Raw genomic sequence first — 10548 nt, 5'->3', positions numbered from 1 at the left:
GTTGCTGAGAAATAGTGTGTATGTCAAAGGTTTTTAACCTGGTTAAAGTGGATGGATTAAAGAACTCTGCAGATAATTCTTTCAGAGTGTGAGTCCCAACCTGAAAATTAACCTATTTAGCAGAATCACAGAATAGACAAGATGCTGAGAGATCATTTGGTCCAACTAATATGAGGCTCAGAATCCCCTATCCAATAATCCAAATAAGTGATCATCAAGTCTTTGAAACCTGATAACAAGGGGGAATCCATTAACAAACTCCCAAGCAATTCTAGTATACATTTGTACAGTTTTTATATTTAAGAAATATTTATTTACTTAAAGAGATAGTATCTCATAATGGTTACAGAGACAGCCTTGGAGTCAGGAAGACCTTAGTTCAAATTCTGTTTCTGTTGTATATTTCCTATGTGACTATAGACAAGTCACTTGCCCTTTCAATGCCTCGAGTCAATGTTGAAGACTGTAAGTTGCAAAGAAAGTACTGACTTGTATTGGTAGAAGGAGGTCTCCTCATCCTGTACTTTTCTATGCTAATGAAATCAGAGATCTAATCTCTGCCACCTATGTGATAAAAAATTAATTTATACTATTGTTAACCATATGCATACAAAGTAATCATATGAGGTCAATTGTATATATGTACATATACATATATGGACAAATACACACATATTATATAATAATACATTTCGATATAATCATATGCAATATATAATTTTTCTGATTTTTTTTATGATTTTCATTAATTTACTTATCATTTATCTTATTTTTCCTCTACATATAATATACTTCTTTCCAACATCCACTTTTAGAACTTCTCTTGTGTTACCTTATACATCCCTATGCTGACTGGACAGGTAGCCTGCCATCAAGGAAAGAGCCCAATATTTTCCAATATGTCATGATTTTGGTCTCAGGGACCCCCTAATATACCTGTTTTTTATTTCATTTCTCTTCACTTCAGTTTAGTCAAAACTTAAGTGGATCAAATAAATATCCCTAAAGTATCTTCTAATTCTAAAATTCTAGAATTCTACCTAATGAATAGGAAAATGTGATACACAAAATAACTGTTATAAGTCCTCCTTTCCTTCACTATTGATGGTTCAATTCATTAGGATGCTGAGCTTAACTAGAACTGTCTTCCACTCTCCCAAGAAGATTCCACGTTTATAAAGGTAAAATTGACCTTTTTTAACCCTTAGATGGGAGGAAGGGGATTCTGAGCTTCAGAGAAATCCCTGATGTGACAAAAGTTTGACGAACAAACCATTTCACTGAAAGCTTCAGCTTAAAGATAACCCAACTCAGGCTAAAAACACTGATCAAGTAAAAGCTTGGCTGAAACTGTGTTTATTGAGCTATGGTTAGGGCAAAGTGAGCACTCAGATTCAACCTTTCTGAAGCAATTAGCACCAGTCTAATACAAAAACAGAGAGATCACCACTAAGGCATCATAATTTAGTAATAATGAATACTATAAATAAATGCTTTAGTCACACATTATTTCTATGAAGTCTTCAAACAGCTCTGTGATGCTGGCACAGTAGATATTATGGTCGTCATTTTCAGGAGAGGAAACTGTTCTCATCCCAGGGAGGTGCAGTGATTAACTGAGGTCAAAAATTAGTTCATGTCAGAAGGGAGCTTCTGAGAATTCTGCCTACTGAGTCAACTACCTCTAGCAGAAGAATTTATTCATAAGAAAAGTATAGAAGTGTGTCTAAGATTTCATTTTCTATTACTAACTGTATTCTATATGAACCAGTAACTAACACCGAGGTGAGGAAATTTCTACCACAAATGCAATTCTGGACCTTCTCTGCTCCTTATAGTCTTAGAGAGTTGACTAGATCATTAAGAGTTTAAGTAAATTAAAGAGGCTTACATAGCCAGTGTGTGTCAGAGGACTTGAACCAAGGTCTTCCTAGCTTCAGAGCTGCCTTTTTGACATATCACATGCATGTGAATGGAAGAAATATTTTTTGATTCCTAAAGTGCTTTACATGTGCTATACCACTACTATTAATAATAATGATAATGGTTATAATTATTGCCAGTATTAGTTAATTCAAATATTTGTTACACCTTTACAGGGTCTTTTAATTGTTACTGAGGATGTTATAGATATAAATAAGGAGTAAATTATCCACAAAATAATTTAGACTATGAAATAAGATATAAGACATAGAAGCAAAGATTTATGAAATTGATGTCATGAAATAAACATCATAATAAAAGTAGAGACAAATAACCTTGACTATCAGAAGACAAAGTTCATTTTTGACTCCTGGAGAGGATGAAGACTTCATCAGACAAAAATATTTGAGCAGTGTTTTGAAGAATGAAATAGAGTTGGAGGCAAGCCATTCCAAATAAAAGCTTCAGCAACATCCAAGGTTCATGGGAGAACGTTGAGTGTCAGGTAAAGAGGAAATAATCCAGCTCATAGGGAATCTGTGGGGCAGTTAGGTGGCACAATGGTAGAGCACTAGGTTTGGAATCAGAAAAATCTCATCTTTATAAATTCAAATCTGGCCTCAAATACTTAAGTTAGCAAGATGTAATCTCAGCTCAATCAGAGAGAAAAAAGAAGTAACTTGAGAAGTCTACACTTAGCAATGTCTAAGATTGTACTTGGAATAAAGGAAGAGCTAATTCCATCATCAAGGGACACCATTAATTCTGAGTTCAAGACGAGACATCAATAATTCTCAGGTAATGAATTTGTCTGCATTAGGCTTCTGTGTCAGCCATTTGAATGTTCAACCATACTTTCTCTCTCTGCTCACTTAGAAGGTCCCTTCTATTTTTGCTACTCATAAGTCTCATTACATGTATATATCATTGAAAGCTTAGAAGTCTCTCATTCAGTCAACTGACCCCATATGGGGCTGCCATACAGGGAGTCATTCCATTTCTCTTGGTCAGAAAATATTGCATTTAGCCATTTTGCACCATAGTTTCTTATTTGTAAAATAAGTAAAGTTCATTAATTATTGCTTATGGTGCAATCAAAAGAGTACTGACTGTTTAGTCAAAGGACCTGGGTTCGTATCCTGTATCTATTTAATGCTTGCTTACTACCATTGGACTTTAGGCAAGTCACTTATATGCCTGGACTTCAATTTTCCCTCTTCCTGAAAGGAAGAGGATAGATTACATGTCCACTAATTTCCCTCCAAGCCCCAGATCTGTGATTGTGTGATCCCAGAGCTTCCTTCTAATGAATTTTCTATGCTGTTAAAATAGTCTGTCTAGAACAAAGGAGGTAATAATCAATCTGCACTCATTCTTAGTTGAACTGCATCTGTTCACATGCTACATATCTTTAGTTTAGAGTTCACATTTTACAAAAGATATAGATACGTGAGAGTATGTCCAGAAAAGAAAGGGCAGCATGATGAAATTATTAGAGGACATGCAATAGAAGGATTGGAAAAATCCAAAATTGGACTGCAAATAAAAAAAAAATACAATGAGGGAAATTGTACTGGATAGAAAAAAAAGATTAAAAATAATCTTACATTAATTATGTTGTTATTTTTAAATTATATTCACTCCTTAATGTATCCTTCCCTTTCTCCTACCTATCAATCCTCTTAAGAAAATGTTTTTGCTGTTTTACATACAGGAAAAATAGATTAACTGGAATGTATTTAGGCACAGTTGAAAGCAGTACTGAAAACATTAGTTTCTCCATAAATATATAGAAACCACTTCCAAAACCTAATTTTTTTACATGAGAAAATTATACATTTCGTAATCGTTAACTAAATGGTTGTCATCCCTTTTTACTTAATGTTTCATGTTTTAACACTCCCCCCATCCCTGAACTTGATTCTACAAATATTCACCTCTCTAGTTTACAGTATGAAGTTGTTTTAAATTTGTCAATATCATCATCAATGTTCAATTCTATATATAAATAATATATTGTCAAGGACCTAGCTTCAAGTTAGGTTGCTATAACGTGACAAAGTAGATGCTTCTGTTTTAAAATGAATTAACGAGAACATACTTTGGTGAAGGGGAGGAAGCTAATCATGAACTTAACATTGGTCCAATTTGAACTGAACAGTTTTCTTTTTAAGTCTTGAGAAAGAAAGCAGTTTTGAAAGTCATATACATATTTCATTAAATTATGTAGCACTCTTCATTTCTTAATTGCCCCAGAACTATTTGACTGAAGATCACTAGTCACTGAATCGAGTCTGATATTTCAGGACAATATGAATGATAATCATCAGCAAATTGTTAATGGCAACCAGAACCATGATGACCTTCATTTTGCACCCAAAATGCCACATTTGTCTCAGAGCTGTTTAGATCTGCTACTAAAGGCTGTGGCATTATCTGACAAGCTTTCTGATTTGTCTTGCAGCTCATCCAGTCTTTCTCCTCTTTCAGTAACTTTTGTAATATTCTCATGCATGACATCATTTACTTTATCCATCTGATTCTGTACCTGTCTAATTTTGTCATCCCAAGATCCCAGTTTTGGCCCAGACAGGCCCCTTAGGAAAAAATCCTCTTCTCTTTCTCCATCTTCTTCCAAAATATTTTTCCTTTCATTGTTCACAGAACTAATGACATCATCCTCATTTAGGTGCCACTTCAATTTAGGAGGCATCTTTATTACTCAAAAAGTTGCTTTCCTTTCCCCAACTTTAAGAGGCAGATGTATACTACCTGGGCATCTTTCACGAGGCTTCTAGTCACCCCTTGGAGTCAGGCCAGCCCAGGCACTGTTCTTGTTGTTTCTTACAAATAGACAAAGGCAGTTAAAATCAGTCAAAGCATCAATCACATAGAGAACTCTGAATTTTTCTGTCCTGATCATCCTCCATCTTCAAAATGAAGGAAAGGATATACATTTTCCCAACCTATTTCTGAGGTCAGACTTGATCATTGTCAGGCTCTGTTTCTATCTCTTTTGATCTCAGTTTCTTTACCTGTAATATGAAAGGCTTGCCCAAGATTATTGAAAAACCTATTATAGTGCTAAATCTATAATGTTTTATTTATTGTTACTAAAATCAACTTACTTATACCTCTAGGAAAAAAATGCAAATGCTTCAGCCTGGTATTAACACTGTTCATAGTGTGACTTCCACCTAGGTATCCATTTTTATTCTGCCATACTGACTTTCACTCAATTCTCTGTTATGGCTGAACTGTCCTAATTATTCCTCCTTCAACTTACCTTCACTTCTACAATACCTAACTTTGGGAATCAACATAATAGGCTAAAAAATAAATACTTGTTAAATTGATTTGAATATTGATTCAAAGACAAGAACTTTGTTAGTTCTGAGTCACACATTACATTGTTATCATGCAGAAGAAAGGGCATTATTCTGACCCCACCCTTCTTACACAGGACATTTATGGATATGTCTCTCCTTGAAAGTATGACACAAAAGTCATGTTTGATTATTATATTATAAACTATTAGAGTATGTCTGCTTTCTTGTCATGTCCAAACCTCCAGTTATATACTCTGAATCCAATTCTATTTTTCCTTTATGTACTATCTTTCTCATAAGTTAAAAGGAGGCAAGAATGTTTGGAGAATATAAATTATTTGGTTTCTAAGCCAACTTTTGTGATGGAGTGCAAACAAATAATTTCTCCTTGTAAGGAATGCCCAGTGTCAACAACAGATTGTTAATATTCTTTAAGTTATAATCTTGGAGAAATATTCAAGGTACTAAAAGATTAGGTGAATGCATAAATGAATGGAAAATATGTATTAAATATCTACTTTAGGCCAGTCACTTACAATTTGCAATTGATTAAAAATACTAAAAGTAGGTCAACTCTTGCATCCTTGGAATCTACAGAGATAGGATGATGAAGTACATGTAATGGTGTAGGAGTCAGGGGAAGGAGTCTGAGCATTCACTAGGCTCTTCATAATACCCTAAGTCAGTGGATTGCCACATCATTTCCAGCTTCAGTGGAAGTAATCATTTATTATTGTTCCTGGGAAGGGGTAGAAAAGGGTTGGGGGAAGGGTTAATTGATGAGTCAAGGAAAGATAGAAAGATTCAGAGGTAAGATCTCAGGTCTTAGTGGATAGTTGGATGTGGTACAAAGAATGTTGTGGAAACTTCTGTATATAAGGGGAAAATAAGCATATAGTTAGTGTCTACTATATGCCAAAAATGGTCATTTCATCTTCACAAATCTATGAGGTAAGTAATGTTATTATCCCCATTTTACCATTGAGGAAACTGAGGCAAAAAGAGGGTAAGTGACTTGACCAAAGTCATACAGCTATTAGGTGTTTGAGGTGGGATTTGATTTGAAGTATCTGTGACCCCAGGCCTAGCACTCTATCCACTGTGCCAACCAGCTACCTAGGTGATATAGAAAGTTATATAGATAAAGTGAGTTGAGATGAGCTCTCACTCACCAGCTCTGTCTTAGGGCAGTGCCTCAAAACCCAGTAGATTAACTCCCACAGGCAAAGTTGGGAGGCATAGCCTCTGGAGTGATTGACTCATGGTAACACAGTCACATCCTGGATTAGGGGCAGCACATTGCTTTAGATAGTCCTACTTATCAGACCAGGCACCTTTCTACTCTAAGCTGCCTTCTGCTTGATTCACTACCACAGTATCATTTATTTTATCCCTCTGAGACTTAGTTTCCTCATATGTTAATTACAGAGTTTGGACTAGATGATATTTGACTTCAAAGCGTTTGTTCTTTTAATTTCATCTTATATTAAATACGAGATGGGCAGGGCGGAGCCAAGATGGCGGAGTAGAGAGACACACATACACATAGCTCCGAACCCACAACCCATAGAACAGCTACAGGGAAGTAACTCACAGCGAATTCTGCACCCAGAGGCCACGGAACATTGGAGCGAGGGAGATTTCTGTTCTGGAGAGACCTGCAAACCTCTCGCGGGGTTCCTTCGCGCTGCGGACTGGGCCCCGGGACTGGGAGCTGAGTGCAGCCCTACCATGGCCACGGCACCGAGAAGAAAAGATCCGAGCAGGCTTCAGGGACGGGATCTCCAGCGGCCACACGGGTCCCTCCACCCACAGAGGGACCTGCAAACCTCTCACAAAAGGTCCTTCGCGCTGCAGACGTGGAGCCCAGCCCAGCCCAGACCTGCTGCGGCCACGGCCATGGCACCGAGAGAAACAGATCCGACCAGGCTTCAGGGATGGGATCTCCAGTGGCCACACAAGTCCCTCCACCCACAGGTGACGGGGGTCGGTGAGAGAGTCTCTTTGGTGGGTCGAGAGGGGAGTGGGGTGCCCCCATAATTCAGGCCCCCCGGGAGTTAGAAGCTGAGAGGTGGCTGCAGACCAGTGCTCCCCAAGGGGGCAGGAGCCTGACTCTATTGTTGAAGGTCTGTGCATAAACCCCCTGAGGGAACTGAGCCTGAGAGGTGGCCCTGCCCCTACCTCAGCACCTGAAGATAATCTCATACTGAATAGCAGCCCTGCCCCCGCCAAAAGCCCTAAGGCTGGAAGCAGCATTTGAATCTCAGACCCCAAACGCTGGCTGGGAGGATCAGGAGGCGAGGTGGGTGTGAGGAGAATATTCAGAGATCAAGTCACTGGCTGGGAAAATGCCCAGAAAAGGGAAAAGAAATAAGACTATAGAAGATTACTTTCTTGGTGAACAGGCATTTCCTCCCTTCCTTTCTGATGAGGAAGAACAATGCTTACCATCAGGCAAAGACACAGAAATCAAGGCTTCTGTGTCCAAGCCCACCCAATGGGCTCAGGCCATGGAAGAGCTCAAAAAGAATTTTGAAAATCAAGTTAGAGAGGTAGAGGAAAAGCTGAAAAGAGAAATGAGAGACCTGAAGTCAAAGCATGAACAGCAGATCAGCTCCCTGCTAAAGGAGACCCCAAAAAATGTTGAAAAAAATAACACCTTGAAAACTAGCCTAACTCAATTGGCAAAAGAGGTTCAAAAAGCCAATGAGGAGAAGAATGCTTTCAAAAGCAGAATTAGCCAAATGGAAAAGCAGATTCAAAAGCTCACTGAAGAAAATAGTTCTTTCAAAATTAGAATGGCACAGATGGAGGCTAAGGACTTTATGCAAAACCAAGAAATCACAGAACAAAGCGAGAAGAATGGAAAAATGGAAGATAATGTGAAATATCTCATTGGAAAAACAACTGACCTGGAGAATAGATCCAGGAGAGACAATTTAAAAATTATGCGACTACCTGAAAGCCATGATCAAAAGAAGAGCCTAGACATCATCTTTCATGAAATTATCAAGGAAAACTGCCCTGAGATTCTAGAACCAGAGGGCAAAATAAATATTCAAGGAATCCACAGAACACCACCTGAAAGAGATCCAAAAAGACAAACTCCTAGAAACATTGTGGCCAAATTCCAGAGTTCCCAGGTCAAGGAGAAAATATTGCAGGCAGCTAGAAAGAAACAATTCAAGTATTGTGGAAATACAATCAAGATAACACAAGATCTAGCAGTCTCTATATTAAGGGTTCGAAGGGCATGGAATAGGATATTCCAGAAGTCAAAGGAACTAGGACTAAAACCAAGAATCACCTACCCAGCAAAACTGAGTATAATACTTCAGGGGAAAAAATGGTCTTTCAATGAAATAGAGGATTTTCAAGCATTCTTGATGAAAAGACCAGAGCTGAAAAGAAAATTTGACTTTCAAACACAAGAATGAAGAGAACCATGAAAAGGCGAACAGCAAAGAGAAATCATAAGGGACCTACTAAAGTTGAACCGTTTACATTCCTACATGGAAAGACAGTATTTGTAACTCTTGAAACATTTCAGTATCTGGGTACTGGGTGGGAGTACACACACACACATGCACACATGCACACATACATAGAGACAGAGTGCACAGAGTGAATTGAAGAGGATGGGATCATATCTTAAAAAAAAGTGAAATCAAGCAGTGAGAGAGAAATATTGGGAGGAGAAAGGGAGAAATTGAATGGGGCAAATTATCTCTCATAAAAGAGGCAAGCAAAAGACTCATTAGTGGAGGGATAAAGAGGGGAGGTGAGAGAAAAACATGAAGTCTACTCTCATCACATTCCACTAAAGGAAAGAATAAAATGCACACTCATTTTGGTAGGAAAACCTATCTCACAATACAGGAAAGTGGGGGATAAGGGGACAAGCAGGGTGGGGGGGATGATAGAAGGGAGGGCATGGGGAGGAGAGTGCAATTCGAGGTCGACACTCATGGGGAGGGATAGGATCAAAACAGAAAAGAAGTAATGGGGGACAGGATAGGATGGAGGGAAATATAGTTAGTCCTATGCAACACAACTATTATGGAAGTCGTTTGCAAAACTACACAGATTTGGCCTATATTGAATTGCTTACTTTCCAAAGGGAAGGGGTGGAGAGGGAGGGAGGTAAAGAAGTTGGAACTCAAAGTGTTAGGATCAACTGTAATGTTCTTGCCGCTAGGAAATAAGAAATACAGGTAAAGGGGTATAGAAAGCTATCTGGCCCTACATGAGAAAAGAGAAGATGTAGACAAGGGCAGAGAGGGATGATAGAAGAGAGAGCAGATTGGTCATAGGGGCAATTAGAATGCTTGGTGTTTGGGGGGGGGGAGGAGATAAAAAGGGGGAAAATTTGTAACCCAAAATTTTGTGAAAATGAATGTTAAAAGTTAAATAAATAAATTTAATTATAAAAAAATAATAAATAAATAAATATGGGATGATTATGTACTCTTAGTTGGTGACTTGCAGCCAATACCTATCAAAGAACTTTCTATGCATTCTACACATACATTCGAGTTCAAGATAATCTGGTTGTTAATACTTTGTATTTTTGTCCAGAGATGATGACTTTAAGGGAAAAACATCTGCAGGTATTTTTTATCTCATGATAACTTTTCTCTGAACATCACTAACAGGGATCAGAACTATGGAAGGTTCTTCAGAAGTGACCATGACCCTTTGAGCTAATACAAAAATCAAATTTATGCTTATTGCTCCTAAACAACGTTCTTGCGATTCCTTTCAGTTCTTATTGCATCTGAAGTTTAGTCTGGGGTTTGAGGAATGCATTGCTGGCCAGATAAGCCCAACATAAACTAACGGTTAAATATTTTGAGATTTATGGACAGGCTGTGAACAAGTTAAGACTATGCTTGGGGAGATCAGATGCAAAGGAAGTCACTGAAACACTATGGGTTGTTTTCTTTTTCCAGATTTTGCCCAAGTATGCTAAGTTCTCCTAAGATGATGAAAGTAAGGATAATATTCATTATAGTAGCTATAACTGACCTAATAATTTCAGTGTAAGAAAGTCAAGGAACCAGAAAAATGGAAATTATTGAAGGCTTTAGGGATCCCGAGCATCCTAAAGTCAAACACTCCTCATTTTAAGGATGGCAAGAATGGAGGGAAAATTTCTTTCCAAAGATATCAGGGGTAATAAATATCTCTCTCTCCCTGTATATACACACATACACATATACATATATACTATATATATATACACATATAGTATTATATATATGTACACACATATATACATATACATGCATGCATA

At 37.8% G+C, this 10548-nt stretch overlaps 1 pseudogene; it reads right to left on the bottom strand.

The window, feature by feature from the left end:
* Window positions 1-4199: 4199 nt before the first annotated feature.
* LOC140511118 (vesicle-associated membrane protein 4 pseudogene) lies at window positions 4200-4636 on the bottom strand (annotated as a pseudogene).
* Between the last annotated feature and the right edge of the window lie 5912 nt (window positions 4637-10548).

Source organism: Notamacropus eugenii, chromosome 6 (genome assembly GCF_028372415.1).
Source record: "Notamacropus eugenii isolate mMacEug1 chromosome 6, mMacEug1.pri_v2, whole genome shotgun sequence".
Taxonomy (NCBI): domain Eukaryota; kingdom Metazoa; phylum Chordata; class Mammalia; order Diprotodontia; family Macropodidae; genus Notamacropus; species Notamacropus eugenii.
This window is presented reverse-complemented; position numbering and strand designations above follow the sequence as displayed.